We start from the raw sequence: 16,334 nt of genomic DNA, 5'->3' as shown, positions 1-16,334 counted from the left end.
GATTAAAATAATAATAATAATACACAGCATTTATATAGCACTTTACTTCTAGGAAGTGCTGTGCAAACATTAATTCATACAAACAACACCCTTATGACACAGGCAAATATATTACTATCCCTTTTCTGCAGATCTGAAAGCAGAAATAGAGAGAGAATAAAGCCAAATTTTTAAAAATTTGGGTGACCAAGGTTATGCAGCTAAATAAGTGGCCCAATTTTCTGAGGTAATGAATATACACAGGTGTCCATTGACTTTAGTAGGAGTGGCGGGTGCTTAGCACCTTGGAAAATCAGATTACTTATTTTTGGTACCTATATATGTATTTAAATGCCTTTCCATAGATACCCTCATTTGAAAATGTTCGTCTAAGTGACTTGCCTAGCATGTAAGGCAGTGTCAGGGATTAGGATTAGAATTCTGCAATTCTTTGCTTTTAGGCCTCTGTACAGTCTATTAGACAACATTACTCTCTCAAACAATTCTGAGGTGGACTTGCTGGATGTAACATAGCAGTGTAAAAATAATTATAATTCTTACTTACTATATACTTCACCTTTTCATCTGAGGATTTCAAAGTGCCTTACAAACATGAATTAATTCTCATTGTTCCATTACATCATAAGTAAGTATTATGATCCCTATTTTACAGATAGCAAAACTGAGACAGAAAATGAAGTGATTTACCTCAAGTCACACAGTAATCCAATAGCAGAGGCAGGAATAGAACCAGAAGTTCTGACTATTAGTTCCTGCTTTTACTGTTACAACACACTTAATTCTTTCACAACTGTAGCTCAAGCAAAATCAATGATGCTGACATAAAATAGTTTAGTCTCCTGAAGACTGTAATACTTTGGTCTAATTCTGGTTGTTGCTAGATGGTGTTTAGTGGCCTGTGATATGCAGAAGGTCAGACTGGATGATCTGATGATCCCTTCAGGCTTTGTACTCTATGGCTCTATGTTGGAATTGTGTGAGAGACTGCTGGAGATGAGCCCCAGAGGTAAGTAAAAGAACTCCAATAATTTGAAAAAACAGTCTACCATGGAATCTTTATACAGGATCCCTCCCAAAAATATTGTCCACTCTCTCACTGACGTGCCTACATGTTATGTCAAAGCAGCTCTGAAGAAGTCAACACCCTCTGTCAATAAGTGAGGAGGAAAAACTGTACTGAGTCCATTTACAGAACTTCCTCGTTAACTGTACTGAAGTACTATATCCAGTTGAACTTCATTGTTGAGGTATAGTAGTGAGATATAAAATGAGAGAGAACAGAATTGACGGAATAGAACATAAATAGAACAACTAGGGAAAAGAGAGACAAAGGGAAACATGACACTGGGATGGTAGAGGAGAGACACAAAAGGAGGGCATATTCCTTGATATTTAGTGTTTGCATTTATCTCCCCCAACATACACTTCACAGAAGAACCACACCATGTTGCTTGGGACAAAGGCCTTGTATACAGAAAGAGCTACGCAAATCTATGGCTCTACATAAGTTAAAAATACATCCAGCTTCCTCTCTAGACTACAAAACTGCAACAAAACAATCTGCATAAGCTTCAGTCAATCAAAGCACTTGTTTAACTTTAAACACGAGTAGTCCTACTCACAGCAAGTCACATACTTAAGTGATTTGCTGAACTGGGGCTGAAGCTGGGCATAAGTCGTGCTGAATCTGGTCTACAAGAAAGCAGTCCCTTAGTTTTGATAGTCAGCACATTTTTATACAAATCTGTCATGTAGAGCAGTTCACCTACCTCAAATACATGATTAGTGGTAAAAAATACCATTTTCCCTTCATGACATTTTTACAATAGCATGAAACATTTTTTAAAAGTCATACTTGTTGACTGTCTGAAAAGATTTACCATTAAGTGCCAGATTTGTATGTGGGAAGCACAGAAGCATTCAGTATTGTTTCTATTTAATGCAACACAAAATGAAAATTAAACAGAATTGGACAGAACCAGCAGAAAAGCAACAAGAATTTATAAATGTTGTATAGAATCAGGAATAAAATGATCACCCTCTTCTTAATTACACAACAAGCCTGAATACAGAGGTGATAGTCCTTTGGTAGCCTGGAAAATAGGAAGAAACCGGTCTATTATTCAGTGACAATATAATAGTGAATTTATAATCCATACTAGAGATTATTTTTGTAATCCAGAAAACAAAATAACCCACTCCAGAGCTCTGGATAGGCCGAGAGTTCAGAGTATAAGCAACTAGGACAGCAGTGGTTTTGTAGGTTCTTCATAGAAGTTTAATTATCACCTCAGCTACTGTCTTATTTCATTTGTAAAAAACAGGGAATCCTATAGCCATAATGGAAAAATATAATTAGATACACATTTTCAGAATGGTACGTGGGTGTTTAGATGTGCTCTATTCACTGATTTGAGGGGCGGTTTCACATCTAAAACCCAATGTACTACTTAGAAAAATGACCCTTTAGTGTTTAATATGGAGTGCAGTTTAAGCAGTAATAACAGGAACATTTATTAGGCTAAGGTATATCCATTACTAACTGAATGAGCTCCTATACTATTGGCCTGATTAATCAACTTGTAATTCATGCAATGTTTCCATGTAAAGGTCAATATCTGATAGCATATACCACACGGCCACCACAGTTATTTCCTATTCTAAGGGGATTAGATACCTGGATAGGTAGATAGGGTGGATAGGAAACTGTGGTATCTGTTGGAAAATACTGACATCTTAATGGTAATTGGAAAAGTCAAAGTAAGTTTTAAAAAGGAAAATAATCACTCCGTTAAACAAAATAGAAAATAAGTTAAAGATAAGGAGGGAAGGCAGAGGCAATGTCAGAATTCAAATCAAAAGGGAAGCATAACAATTTTGAAGCCCTTCAGAGACTAACGAACAAATGCTCCTGAGAAAAATACTCCGGCAGAGAATGTAGGGATCACAGACAGCAGCCTGTTAAAGTAACCACTGCTTACAAGAAAACTACAATTATCATAGTAAATACTGATCCTTATTCGAACCTGGCCTTGTTAAGTTAGAATTTGGATCAGGAGTCATGATGAATACTTCAGTGGGTCCTTTGCAGCAGGAGTCCTGAAGAGCAATCAGAAAGAAGTTATTCCTTCTCAGACCTTTCTGGGGCTGAGGAAAAACACCTGATCTTTAGTAGCTGACTCAATCAGGCCAGGAGACTTCATTACTTTAAAATAAGCCTATATAAGGGTAATCATACAAGGTCTCCAATTAGAAAGGGCTATAGAAGAAGATGGGAGGGAGATGCTGCCTAGTTCATTGTTGTAGGATGTGTATTAGGGAGACTACTATCTAGAATCCAAAAATGTGGTGATTATGCTATTTTCATTAGAGCCACTAGAAAAGTGACATACCAATCCCAAAAAGGGGCTCTTTCTTTCATCCATTGTGTCTGTTCTCCTGTGCTGCCCCAGGTTTTCCTCAAGTTGGGGGGAAAAAATATATGTCCTCTTGATCCTTTTGATCCTGTTCCAAAATCTTTTATAGCTATCTATTCTCTGCTAGCCTAACATTAGCCTAATCACATCAGCCACACTATCAGAGGCTTGTTCACCTGCACATCTACCAATGAAATATATGCCATCATGTGCCACCAATGCCCCTCTGCCATGTACATTGGTCAAACTGGACAGTCTCTACGTAAAAGAATAAATGGACACAAATCAGACATCAAGAATTATAACATTCAAAAACCAGTTGGAGAACACTTCAATCTCTCTGGTCACTCGATTACAGACCTGAGAGTGGCTATTCTTCAACAAAAAAACTTCAAAAACAGACTCCAAGGAGAGACTGCTGAATTGGAATTAATTTGCAAACTGGATACAATTAACTTAAGCTTGAATAGAGACTGGGAGTGGATGGGTCATTACACAAAGTAAAACTATTTCCCCATGTTATTTCTCTTCCCCCCCCCCCCCCATTCCTCAGACGTTCTTGTCAACTGCTGGAAATGGCCCACCTTATTATCACCACAAAAGATTTTCTTTCTCCCCCCCCCCCCCCCCGCCCGCTGGTAATAGCTCATCTTAAGTGATCACTCTCTTTACAGTGTGTATGATAAAACCCATTGTTTCATGTTCTCTGTGTGTGTATATAAATCTCCCCACTGTATTTTCCACTGAATGCATCCAATGAAGTGGGCTGTAGCTCACGAAAGCTTATGCTCAAATAAATTTGTTAGTCTCTAAGGTGCCACAAGTACTCCTTTTCTTTTTGCGAATACAGACTAACACGGCTGCTACTCTGAAACCTAACATTACTAATATCAATGGGCTCTTCAAATGCTCTCTTGCTACCATCAAAATAATTGCATAGAAATCTAATCAGAATGCCTCTGGGACTAGACTTTGCACTTCCTGATGTTGTGTGTGACAATTTCAAAGATTTCCAGTAAAATGATTATTATGCTTATTTAGATTTCAACTACTAGAAATGAACAATAATTTGCCAGTCTGATATTGTGTATATAATAGTCATTTCCAGCTTTATTTTTAAATGTATATATATTTTGCCTGTCCAGAATTAAAAAATATCATTTTAGGATTTTCAAGCATTGTTTATGGCCTAATAAATTGCATGGCCACTGTGACCTTTTTAGATATTTTTAGGCTTTTACTGGATAGCTTCAGAGCTGATTAATATTGCACGCCAGAACTACTAGATAGTCTGTAAAAACAATGAGGAGTCCTTGTGGCACCTTAGAGATTAACAAATATATTTGGGCATAAGCTTTTGTGGGCTAAAATCCATTTGATCAGATGCATGGAGTAAAAAATACAGTAAGCAGTATATATATATGAAAAGATGGGAGTTGCCTTATTAAGTGTGGGGTCAGTGCTAAACAGGCCAATTCAATGAAGGTAGAAGTGGCCTATTCTCAACAGTTGATTACTTTTGTAGGGCTAATGAGGCCAATTAAATCAAGGTGGATGTCACCCATTTCCAACAGTTGACAAGAAGGTGTGAGTATCAGCAGAGGGAAAATTACTTTTTGTACTGACCCATCCACTCCCAGTCTTTATTCAGGCCTAATTTGATAGTGTCCAGTTTGCAAATTAATTCCAGTTCTGCAGTTTCTCACTGAAGTCTGGTTTTGAATTTTTTTGGTTGAATTGTATTCATCTTAATTTTGTCACAGGAAGTAAAGGAATAGTTTCACAGAGAGATGAAACATGATGACATTTGCTATCCTTGATAGGTTTTGACTAAAAAATTATTGCAAACTGGGAACAAACAACAGTTTGTGCTGGAGTAATAGTAACGGCTATAAAATATTGGCTGCTTTGTCATCAGTATGGTGTACAAAGTATTCTGCTCCCTATACTTGTTAATATTAGGCAAGAGCTATACCCATGTGCTCTATAGAGTCTTGAAGAAGATCCAGGTTTCTTTATTTATAGGGCTCAATCTCCATTTAGCAGTTGGATCCAGTTTACATTAAGTGTAGAATCAACGGGGAACAATTGGTCCTCTTGAGAGGACCTCAAAAATTAGCTAATTTAGGGTGACCAGATGTCCCAATTTTATGGGGACAGTCCCGATATTCTGGGCTTTGTCTTATATAGGTGCCTATTACCCTCTTCCCCCCACCCCCATCCTGATTTTTCATACTTGCTGTCTGGTCACCATAGGCCAGTGGTTCCCAAACTTGTTCCACCGCTTGTGCAGGGAAAGCCCCTGGCGGGCCGCGCCAGTTTGTTCACCTGCTGTGTCTGCAGGTTCGGCCGATCATGGCTCCAAGTGGCCGCGGTTCGCTGCTCCAGGCAAATGGGAGCTGCTGGAAGCAGCAGCCAGAACATCGCTTGGCGGACGCGGCAGGTAAACAAACTGGCGCGGCCCACCAGGGGCTTTCCCCGCACAAGCAGCGGAACAAGTTTGGGAACCACTGCCCTAGGCTAACCAATAGTTAACCACTATAAATAAGAAAGCTTTCAGTTGCACACAGTTAAAGGAGGGCCTCAAATGCTCATTTTAGAGAAGAGAAATAGATTATATTTATATTTGACTTGTATTACAGTAGTGCCTAGAGAGACCAACTGAGATCAGCCCCCATTGTGGCAGTTGCTGTACAAACACAATCTAAAACAGCCTCTGCCTCGAATACCTTATAATCAAAATAGACAAGATGGAAGAATAGTGGGAAAAAGAATATAGCAGATTAAGTGACACTGAAAGTCACAAAGAAAACCTGATGCAGAGTAAGGAATTGTTCCCAGATCTCTTGAGTCCTAGTCCAGTGCCTCAGCCACGTAACCATCCATCCTTTCTAACAACACTGCCACAAAGATTTTCTAGGGTACAGCATTTACTAGCTCTATGCACAGAGAATCAGGTTTCTTTTTCCTCCCTTTCATTTCTCTATCTAAAGAAAATATTATTTTGGGGTAGCTCTTAAGGAGTTGGAAATAACTAAGGGGCAGCATTCTGGGCTTGTTAATATTTCTTTGTTCAAGCCCTGTAGCCTGAAGCCCCTAGAGAGCTCACTGTTGACACCTGTTGCTGAAAAGGGGCAAAGAGAGGCCCTGAGCTACTTGAGGTCTTAAGACAGAAGTTCCATAGGGTAGGGAGCTCTCTGCAGGCATCTGCTGGAGAGCAAGAGGAAATGAATGAATGAATGAATGAGTCAAGTCTCATTTGCATTTCTGTTTTGTGAGACAAAGTGAGTGAGGTAATATCTTTTATTGCACCAACGTTTGCTGGTGAGAGTGACAAGCATACAACAATGGAAGATATCAAATTTTTCTGTTTTGTGACAGTTTGAGACATTTTGGTAAAATCTGAGTTCAATTTTACATTTAGGGGTGATGAAACTTTATTATTTCTGTTGGGAAACTAAATGACCAGTGAGCTGCACTAAAGGTGCCTGGGTTGAGGGATCACCTTGACCAAACCACAATCTGACACATTTGGATAAGAGAACCTAGATAAGGCGAGAGATTTTTACCTTCTGCTAGGAGTGCCTTCCTAGTGGCAAGGGGTCTGTTAGAGGTTTTGCATATCATCAATTCCTCTCTAAAGATTTAGCACAGACGTGAGACAGCTTTGAGGTGGTGGATGGTGCAGATGTGATTTTGAGGTCACAGACAGGATGGAGGCTGCACTAAGATGGTGAGGATTGAAGCTGCAGAGAACAGCAGCCTCGCTGAAGGAACTCTGGTGAGGCCTGCCCTACCCAGCATGAAAGTTATAATCACTTCAACTGGGGCTGGTGGTAGAGCCCCTCCAGCAGCTGAGGCAGTACTTCCCTTAGAGGCTGGACATGGATTTGCCCAAATTTTGGATTCTGTCAACCCTGCATAACAAACTGTGAGTGGGGAGCAGGGAAGCAGTGAAGTGGCTAATACTAGAACACATTGCCTCTTGAGCTACTCACAACCAAGAGAGGAGGACTGAGATTAAGACTATTGCTGAGACAATCTGGGTGGTGTGGGAGACTCACCTAATATTGCTGATTTTATTCATTGCTGGCTTTTCCCGTGTTTATTTTGTGTCACCTTCTTCTCTTCCCACCACTCCCTTAGAGCTGTCTTGGTTTTAAATCCTTGGACTCAGTGGTTGTGAGGTAGGAAGTATTGCCTATCCAGTGTGATTCTGGAACTTCATGTTAAGAGCATTAAAAATGATCTTGTCAATAAGATATTTTGTCTTGCAAGCTCTCACGTCATTGCAAAACTGTATTTAAGTACTGTATTAATCAGTCCCCAATGCCTTGGTAACATCTGCAAGTGAAGACCACCTGTCAGTCACCTACTTTGACAGAAAGACTATATCAAGCTCCGTCAAACACATCAACCCAGTAATGTGCTTGTAATGAGAAGTTTGAAGCAAAAAAACTGAACGTCTTTATTGCATGTACATATCACAGGTTAAGCTGCCAATTTCATAATGTATATTTCTGCCATATTTTCTGTACTATCCACAACTTTGTTTAAAACTTTTGCAAAGCCTGGAAGTATTGACCATAAGTCTAATCCAACTCCCATTGCAGGCAGTAGGAATCTTGCCATTGACTTTAATGGGAGTGGGATCAGGGCCTAACTCTGCCCTCTGCCCTCTCTTGGACTTAGTTGGCAAAGGATCTGCTGTTAGCAGAAAAGGATGGAGAACACTTCAATTTTGTGGCCAAATCTTCTGATCATTGTTTTTGTTAGTATTTTTTAAACTGATATATGTGACCAGATACCATGATAAATATTCATTATTCATGCAATAAATCAATACAGTATGTAAGTTAAAAATAAACAGTTCTCTGTATCTTGCAGTGAATTTTTAGATTTCAAAAATTATCCTCAGTTAATTTCTTGTGATTGCCAGGGTAGTGACTGGTGACTGTCAATCTATCAGGATGTCTTACACCAGAGATGGAAGGGGGACCTGGGTGCGCGCGCACACGCGCACACTCACACACCCCACTCACCCACCCCTGGCCAATTGGAAGCAGACACCTGTGCTCAAATGAATTGTGCACTCAAAATGTGGGAAATTTGAGAAGTAGGAGGAGGATAGCCTATATTTGCATTATTATATCAATCCCAGTATTCTAATATGGGCTGAAGGAAATAGATCATGTTACATTATCAGTTTTGGTGACCCTAGGTCACTTTTATTATGAGAAGAACCCATCTGTTCCCTGTCTTAGAAAGCTAAAGAATGTTCTGGCAGAACTTCCATGAAATGGATTATTTACTTCGGCAAGTCATACTATTGTTTCTTTCTAAGCATTAAAGATTCCCATTTTTGACAGTCAAATGTTAGTATTTTGCTTTTTTGACATCATGTAAGCACTGTGCTATTATCTGTGTGCATTTAAACAGGACTTTTTATTAATGGACAATCAGAGAAGCCCCAATATGGAAGTAATATTCAATCCAGCAACTTATACGTAGCACAGTTTGTTCAGCATTCTGATAGCAAGTAAAGCAAACAGTTGCAAAGCAAATCTCTTTCCTGTTTTTTTCTCTTCAAAGCAAATATTTTGGAACTAATCTTTTTGGTTCAAATACTGATGTAGAAATGTATCAAAACTGCTCGAAGAGAGTGCTGTAGGGTATGTGATTTAAAGAGGCTCTTGATTCATTTATGTACTTATTAAAAATAGAAACTTTATAAGAATGATGAGTATGCTTTGCCACTCTTGTCATACTAGCTCAGAGATCTAGTTGAACTTTTCCCCTTTCATGGCTTTTTTCTTCTGAAATATCTGTGAGCATATTAGGTTTTTATTTTTAAATCCTAGTGTATATTCAAGTACACATTTAGATTAATGCATTATGACAGTAGCACATTGTTCACTGTCCTCAACTTTATCAGCCATATTCTGCTATTGGTTACACCGAAGTTTAACTCTATTAACATTGTAACTGAGAGAAGAATTCTGGCACATTTTCACTTATGTACTTGTACTCTTATAATTTGTTGACCCTACCTTTGGTTGCTGGGTTCAGTAATAGACACCAAGCTTCTAAAAAGGCCTTTGTAATTCTTGGCTCTTCTAAGTTTCATATGTCTTCTGATTTGTGTCTATTGGAAACAGCTGGTTGATCAGCACCATTAAAAATCAAGCCACTTATTTAGGTTCCATAAATATGGATTTGGATGCTTAACTTTAGATTCTTGTTTTTGACAATCTTGGGCTAAGATTCACATTCCTTTCAGGGGCATGCTGAAGTTAAGGGTAAAATCCTGATCCAGGTGAACTTGGTGATAAAAATTCCTATGGACTTCAACTAAACAAGGATTTGGCCCTCAAATTCTGAACTCGTGTTCACGCAGTAGTAGATAGCACGCATGTGTATATTGCAGCTCACTTTATGGCTTACTTTCCTTTTTAGATATACTGTAACTTCACAACTCCTGCTGTTTCCCCATCATTTCATCTCTGGATAACATGTTTATAGTGCAAATGCTTAGAACTGCATTTTGCCTCACAAGATTAATGATACTGGATAGCATATAATAAATGCCTGTCTGATGCTGCAGCAGGAAGCATTCCTTCTGTTTGCTGTACAGATTTGACTTTGTTATATACAGTGGAGACCATATTCAAATACACATTTGGATATAAATGTTTTTTTCATAGAACATTTAGTAGTACATTCAGAAAGGCTTTGCCTACCTATTTAACTTTCAAAAAATTGGAGAATGTATATGAACTTGGGGAAATAAATCTGCCAGGTACAGTAATGTGCATTCTCTTTTCCACCGCTATAGAACTTCCCTCTCACCATAACTTTGAACCAATTACATACCCTCCAACTGTGGACTGAATCAGTCCCTTCAAACCAATAAAAAGGCATCACATAATCCTATTTTCCAATCTCCATTTGAAGCAAAACTCCTGGGGAAAAATTCCATTTGGTTTGAGTAATGATTTTATTTAAAATAATTTCAAAAAAATGAAGTCAGCTGAAAGCAAAGGCTACCTAATATAAATAGCAGTATTATGGAAACTTGAAATATATTTTCCTCTGCAAATAGTGTGTAATACTCAGGTTTACTGTCAGACATAGTAAATAATGCAGTTTCTTTTTCTACAAACAACTGGACCTATTCTGCATTCTTTTAGTCCTTAAGCAAAACTCCCACTAACGTCGGTGGAGTTGGACAACTATCTTCTCAAAACAAAAGTAGAGAAGCAGACCTATTTTCAATGGGACTTCAAACCACCTTCTAATTTTGTATGACCAATCAGTTGTATGAACAGATAAGCAAGCAGGACAGATATGAAGAAATTGGTAAGCTAAGTACCTGACTAGCATGCTCAAAATAATGTTTCAAATGCTGTAATTCACTTTATTTTTTTCCATCCAAACTACTGCCTTGTCTTCAGCCACGGTAGTGATGCTTCTATTGATGTTCCTATTTCACCCATCTCTGTCATGTCTGAGTGTGTTGCACGCATCACATCTTCCTGTTTCTTGTCACTAATAACAGACAGAGCTCAGCAGACAAAGAGCTTGTTCTGCAATGAATTTTTACAGCAACTACATCCAGATGTTAGCTTTTTTTTAAAAAAATTTCTTTACTTGTCCTTTGTAACATTTTGTTTTGTTCCACTTTTGGCTTTGCTGACAGCTGTGCTTATGTCAGTAGCCTCAATATTGATGCAATGGCCCTCTGACTTGCTGAATAACATCTTCATTTCACTCATATATGATTATGAAGAATGTGCTCTTTGTCATCCTGAGGTTTAGATCATAAATTCTTCAAGAGGGGAAAGAGCTTGCTTATTTCAGGCCTAACAAAGGTCAATTAATTGGGCCCAGGGGGTGGGGGGCGGTTGCATTCTCTTTACTGCTGTACATAAAAAGGCAGCTTATATACCAGTATAGATCCCAATTGTAAATAATTTTATAAACAGAGATCAGTAATTGCAAATGAATATTTAACACAGTGACAGCCTTCAGCCCATGCAAATTGTGTGGTTACACAGAACCCCTATCACATGCTATAATAGCTCTCTTCCCAGACCTGCAGCTTCATTTTAAAATCCCCACTAGTCCCTCCTTCAGCTGTTTGCTGTCTGTCTGTTCCAAAGAATTCCAGTCATAGCTCCCCTCCTGCTCTCCCTTTGTACCAAACAGGATTTTCAATCATCAAGGCTGCTTGAATATAATCATGGAGGTTGGTTGCCATACTAGGGCAAAGCAAATCAGGAATCAGCCAGAGGCCAAAATCAGGGGAGGTATTCTGGATTTACACAGATGTAAGAGCAAAATGTAGCCCATTTCAATGCTCAAAGACAATAGAGGGAAGGTGGCAGGGGCAACCTTTTTCTTTGTGCCTTTTATAGGGGTAGATAGAATCCAGTGAATGAGAGTGAAGGGGCTGTAATAGAAGATAAGATTGTCCATTCTGGCAACTGTGGGGTTAGCAAGATTAAAGGTATGTGTGTTAATATTAGGGCATTGCTGCATAATGGTGCACTGCTTCAAGAGAATAAAATGAAGGCTGTCTTTGCAATGTTAAACCGTGCATTTTCTGGTTTTGTGAAATTTGAGTTTTGCTCCTCTCAGTGTCCTGCAAGGGGATGACAAACTACCTAGCAACAACTCTGCATTAATGTAGTTTTTGCCATCAAAGTTACTAGTTTTTTGAACATGAAAAGATATGTTGCTGGTAAGAATTAGTAGTCATTTAGGGAGTTGTGTATATATATCTCATGTCCCTCAATTTGCTTACCAACCCTGCCAGTCTTCTCCCCGACCCACATATACCCATGAGGTAGGCCTGTTGGACCAAAAGAGTTAAAGCAGATAACCCTGTTACTGTCCAAGCCCTGGTCTATACTACAGGGTTAGGTCAAATTTAGCAGTGTTAAGTTGATTTTATAATGAATGTGTCTACGCAAGCAACCCCATTCCATTGACCTAAATGGCCCTTAAAATAGACTTCTGTACTCTTCCCCAGGGTGGGGAGTAGCACTTAAATCTACCTTGCTGGGTCAAATTTGGGGTAGTGCAGACACAAATTGACATTATTGGCCTCCAGGAGCTATCCCAGAGTGCTCCAATGTGACTGCTCTGGACAGCACTTTCAACTCTGATGCATTAGCCAGGTACACAGGAAAAGCCCTAGGAACTTTTGAATTTCATTTCCTGTTTGGTCAGCATGGCATGCTCAGCAGCACAGGTGACCATGCAGTCCCCCAAGAATTGCAAACGAGCTCCAGCATGGAGCAAATGGGAGACACTGGATCCGATTGCTGTATGGGGAGAAGAATCTGTGCAGACAGAACTGATCAAAAAGTGTATATACGCATGTGCCAGAAATCACACAGGGTATGATGACAGAGGCTACAACAGCAGCGCTGCATGAAAGTCAAGGAGCTCAGGCAAGCTTACCAAAAGATAAAGGAGGCAAACGGTTGCTGTGGGTCAGAGCCCCATACATGCTGCTTCTATGATCAGCTGCATGGCATTCTGGGGGGGGGGACCCTACCACTACCTTACCACTGTCTGTGGACACCTGCAAGCAGGGGGAGTCTCACACAACACAGAGGAGGATTTTGTGGATGAGGAAGAGTAGGAGAATGCACAGCAGGCAAGTGATGAATCTGTTCTCCCTGGCAGCCAGGACCTTTTAATCATCTTCTGTCTCCAGCTCCTCGCCATCCTATCTAACAAAAATTTTGTTTAGACCAGCTACTGGCTATTCTGCTGTGTTCAGAATAAATATATCCATAAAATAAAAATTATGACAACTTACTAAACTTTAGATAATCACAATGGTCCTTTCTGGCCTTAGTCTGACCTCCTGCACATTGCAGGCCATAGAACTTCACCCATCCTGTCCTCTAATAGATCCCTAATCTCTGGCTGAGTTACTGAAGTCCTCATATCATGATTTACAGACTTCAAGTTAGAGAGAATCCACCATTTACACTAATTTAAACTCTCAAATGACCTGTGCCCCATGCTGCGAGGGGGGGGTGGGGGGGAGAACCCAAACAAACAGGGTCTCTGCTAATCTGACCTGGAGGAAAATTCTTTCCCAACCCTAAATATGGTGATAAGTTAGATCCTGAGCATGTGGGCAAGACCCAGCAGCCAGATATCTGGGAAAGATCTCTGTTGTAACTCAGCCTTCCTCATCTAGGTCCCATCACCAGCCATTGGAGATATTTGCTGCTAGCAGTTGCAGATCAGTTACATGCCATTGTAGGCAATCATACCATTCCCTCCATGAATTTATCAAGATCAGTCTTGAAGTCAGGTAGGGGTTTTTTTGCCTCCACTGCTCCCCTTGGAAGGCTGTTCCAGAACTTCACTCCTCTGATGGTTAATTTCAAGATTAAACTTGTTGGCTAGTTTATATCCATATGTTCTTGTGCCCTCTCTGGTATTTATCTCCCTTCAGGCTTCTTTTGGCTAGACTAAACAAGCCAATGTAGGTTTTCTATCCTTATCCTAGTAGCCCTTCTCTGCACCTGTTCCAATTTGAGTTCATCTTTTTCTTAAAAATGGGAGACCAGAACTGCACAAGGTATTCCAGATAAAGTCTCACCAGTGCCTTGTATAATAGTATTATTACTTCTTTCTCTACTGGCAATACTTCACCTGATGCATCCTAGGACTGCACTGGCCTTTTTCCACAACCACATCATGTTGGCGGCTCAGTCATCCTGTGATCAACCAATACACCCAGGTCTTTCTCCTCCATCTCTTCCAATTGATAAATCTCCAGATTAGAGACTAAAAACAAGAATTTTTGCTATGTGTATGATCTTGCACTATTAAATTTCATCCCATTTCTATTACTCCAGTTTTCAAAGTTGTCCAGATCTTCTTGTAGGATATTCCAGTCCTCCTCTGTATTGGTAATACCTCCCAACTTTGAGACATTTGCACATATTAGCACACTCCCACTTTTTGTGCCAAGGTCATTAATAAAAATGTTAATGAAGATTGGTCCCCAAGACCAATCCCTGAGGAACTCTACTAGTAACCTCCCTCCAGCCTGACAGTTCACTTTTCAGTATGACCCGTTAGTCTCCCCTTTAACCAGTTCCTTATCCACCTTTTAATTCTCATTTTAATCTCCATCTTCTCCAATGTAACTAATGGTTTCCCAAGTGAGCTGTAGCTCATGAAAGCTTATGCTCAAATAAATTTGTTAGTCTCTAAGGTGCCACAAGTACTCCTTTTCTTAAATGCCTTACTGAAATCCAGGTAGATTAGATCTACTGCATTTCCATTGTCCCAAAAAAAAAATCTGTTCTCTTCTCAAAGAATGAGATCAGGTTAGTCTGGCTTGATCTACCTTTTGTACCATGTTGTATTTTATCCCAATTTCTGTTTCACCTCTATGTGCTTAACTACTTTCTCTTTCAATATTTGTTCTAAGACCTTGGATAGAACTGAGGTCAAACTAACAGGCCTATAGTTTTACCAGATCACCTTTTTCCCTTTCTTAAAAATAGGAACTATTAGCAATTCTCCAGTCATAGGGTATGACTCATTTACAGACTTATTAAAAATCCTAGCTATTGGACTTGCAATTTCATGTGCCAGTTCCTTTAATATTCAGGGATGGAGATTATCTGGGGCCCCCAATTTAGTCCAATTAAACTGTTTGTTTCACTTCCACCTCAAATGTGATAATTTTTATTTCCATGTCCTCACTGTCATTAGCCACCCTGTCACTACCTCAGAGCTCTTCATTAGCCTGGTTAAAAACTGGCGTGTTAGGCCATGTCTAGATTATCTTTAATCTCCCCCACTCCATACTCAGTGTTTAGCAGTCCAATTTCTTTCCTTGTTTTCTTTTTATTTATGTGGCTATAGAACCTTATACTTTTGGTATGATTTCCTTTGCAAGATCCAATTCAGCTTGGCTTTTGGCAGTTCTCACTTTTTTCCTATACTTTCTGACCTCCAAGAACTAGCTTTCCTTGCTTATCCATCCCATCTTTAATTCATTGTAGGCTGTCTGCTGTTTTAGTAATGTGTTTGAGATGTTCTCATCTAATTTGGTCTACAATCCTTCCCTCCAATTTTTTCCCCTTGCTTGGGAAGTAGGCAGAGGCAATGTGCCTGCCCTCCCACCCCCCATTTGCTGCTGTTTGTACAGAACATGCTCAGTACAATCTGCTGAAGTCACTGCCATCATAGTGGGGAGCGGCACAATCAGTAGGCACAGGTCATCTCTGGATGCAGGCTTCAGATAGCTTCTGCTACTTTAAAGTAATTAGAAGCCTCCTCCACATTCAGATCCTTGAGTTCCTCAGTCCACAACAGTTGCGTAACTAATTCCCTTAATTTCTGAAGGTTTGCCCTTTTGAAATCATGGACCCTAGTTGCAGACCTATTTCTTTGTCCTGCCATTTAGTTTAAATGGCATTTGCTCACTATCACTTGAACCAAGGCTCTCCCCTAGAACCAGTTCTTTTAGGAGGTCCGTGCTATTAACTAATACTAAATCTAAAATGTCATCACCTCTTGTTGGTTGAGTGACTATTTGGTGCAGAAATCTGTCAGCTATCACATCTAGGAATATCTTGGCCCTACCTTTATTAGTAGCACTTGTCCTCCAAGCTACATCTGGGAAATTAAAGTCTGCCATAAGCTCACAATTGCCAGTAGAATTTATTTCATTCAAAACATTAGATATCCTTTTTCATATCCAGATTAGATCATGGGCATCTGTGCTTGGGATCTGCTACTAGCCCAGTGGAGCCTCAGTTATCTTTCTTCCCAGATTCTGTTTTATCCATTCCATCACTTCTAATTTCTTTAGAGTCTACCTCATCATTAGTATACAATGCTACTCCATTCCCTTTATCTTTGTCTTTT

The sequence above is a fragment of the Dermochelys coriacea genome, chromosome 1 (assembly GCF_009764565.3).
Source record: "Dermochelys coriacea isolate rDerCor1 chromosome 1, rDerCor1.pri.v4, whole genome shotgun sequence".
Classification (NCBI taxonomy): domain Eukaryota; kingdom Metazoa; phylum Chordata; order Testudines; family Dermochelyidae; genus Dermochelys; species Dermochelys coriacea.
Note: the sequence above shows the minus strand (reverse complement) of the source record.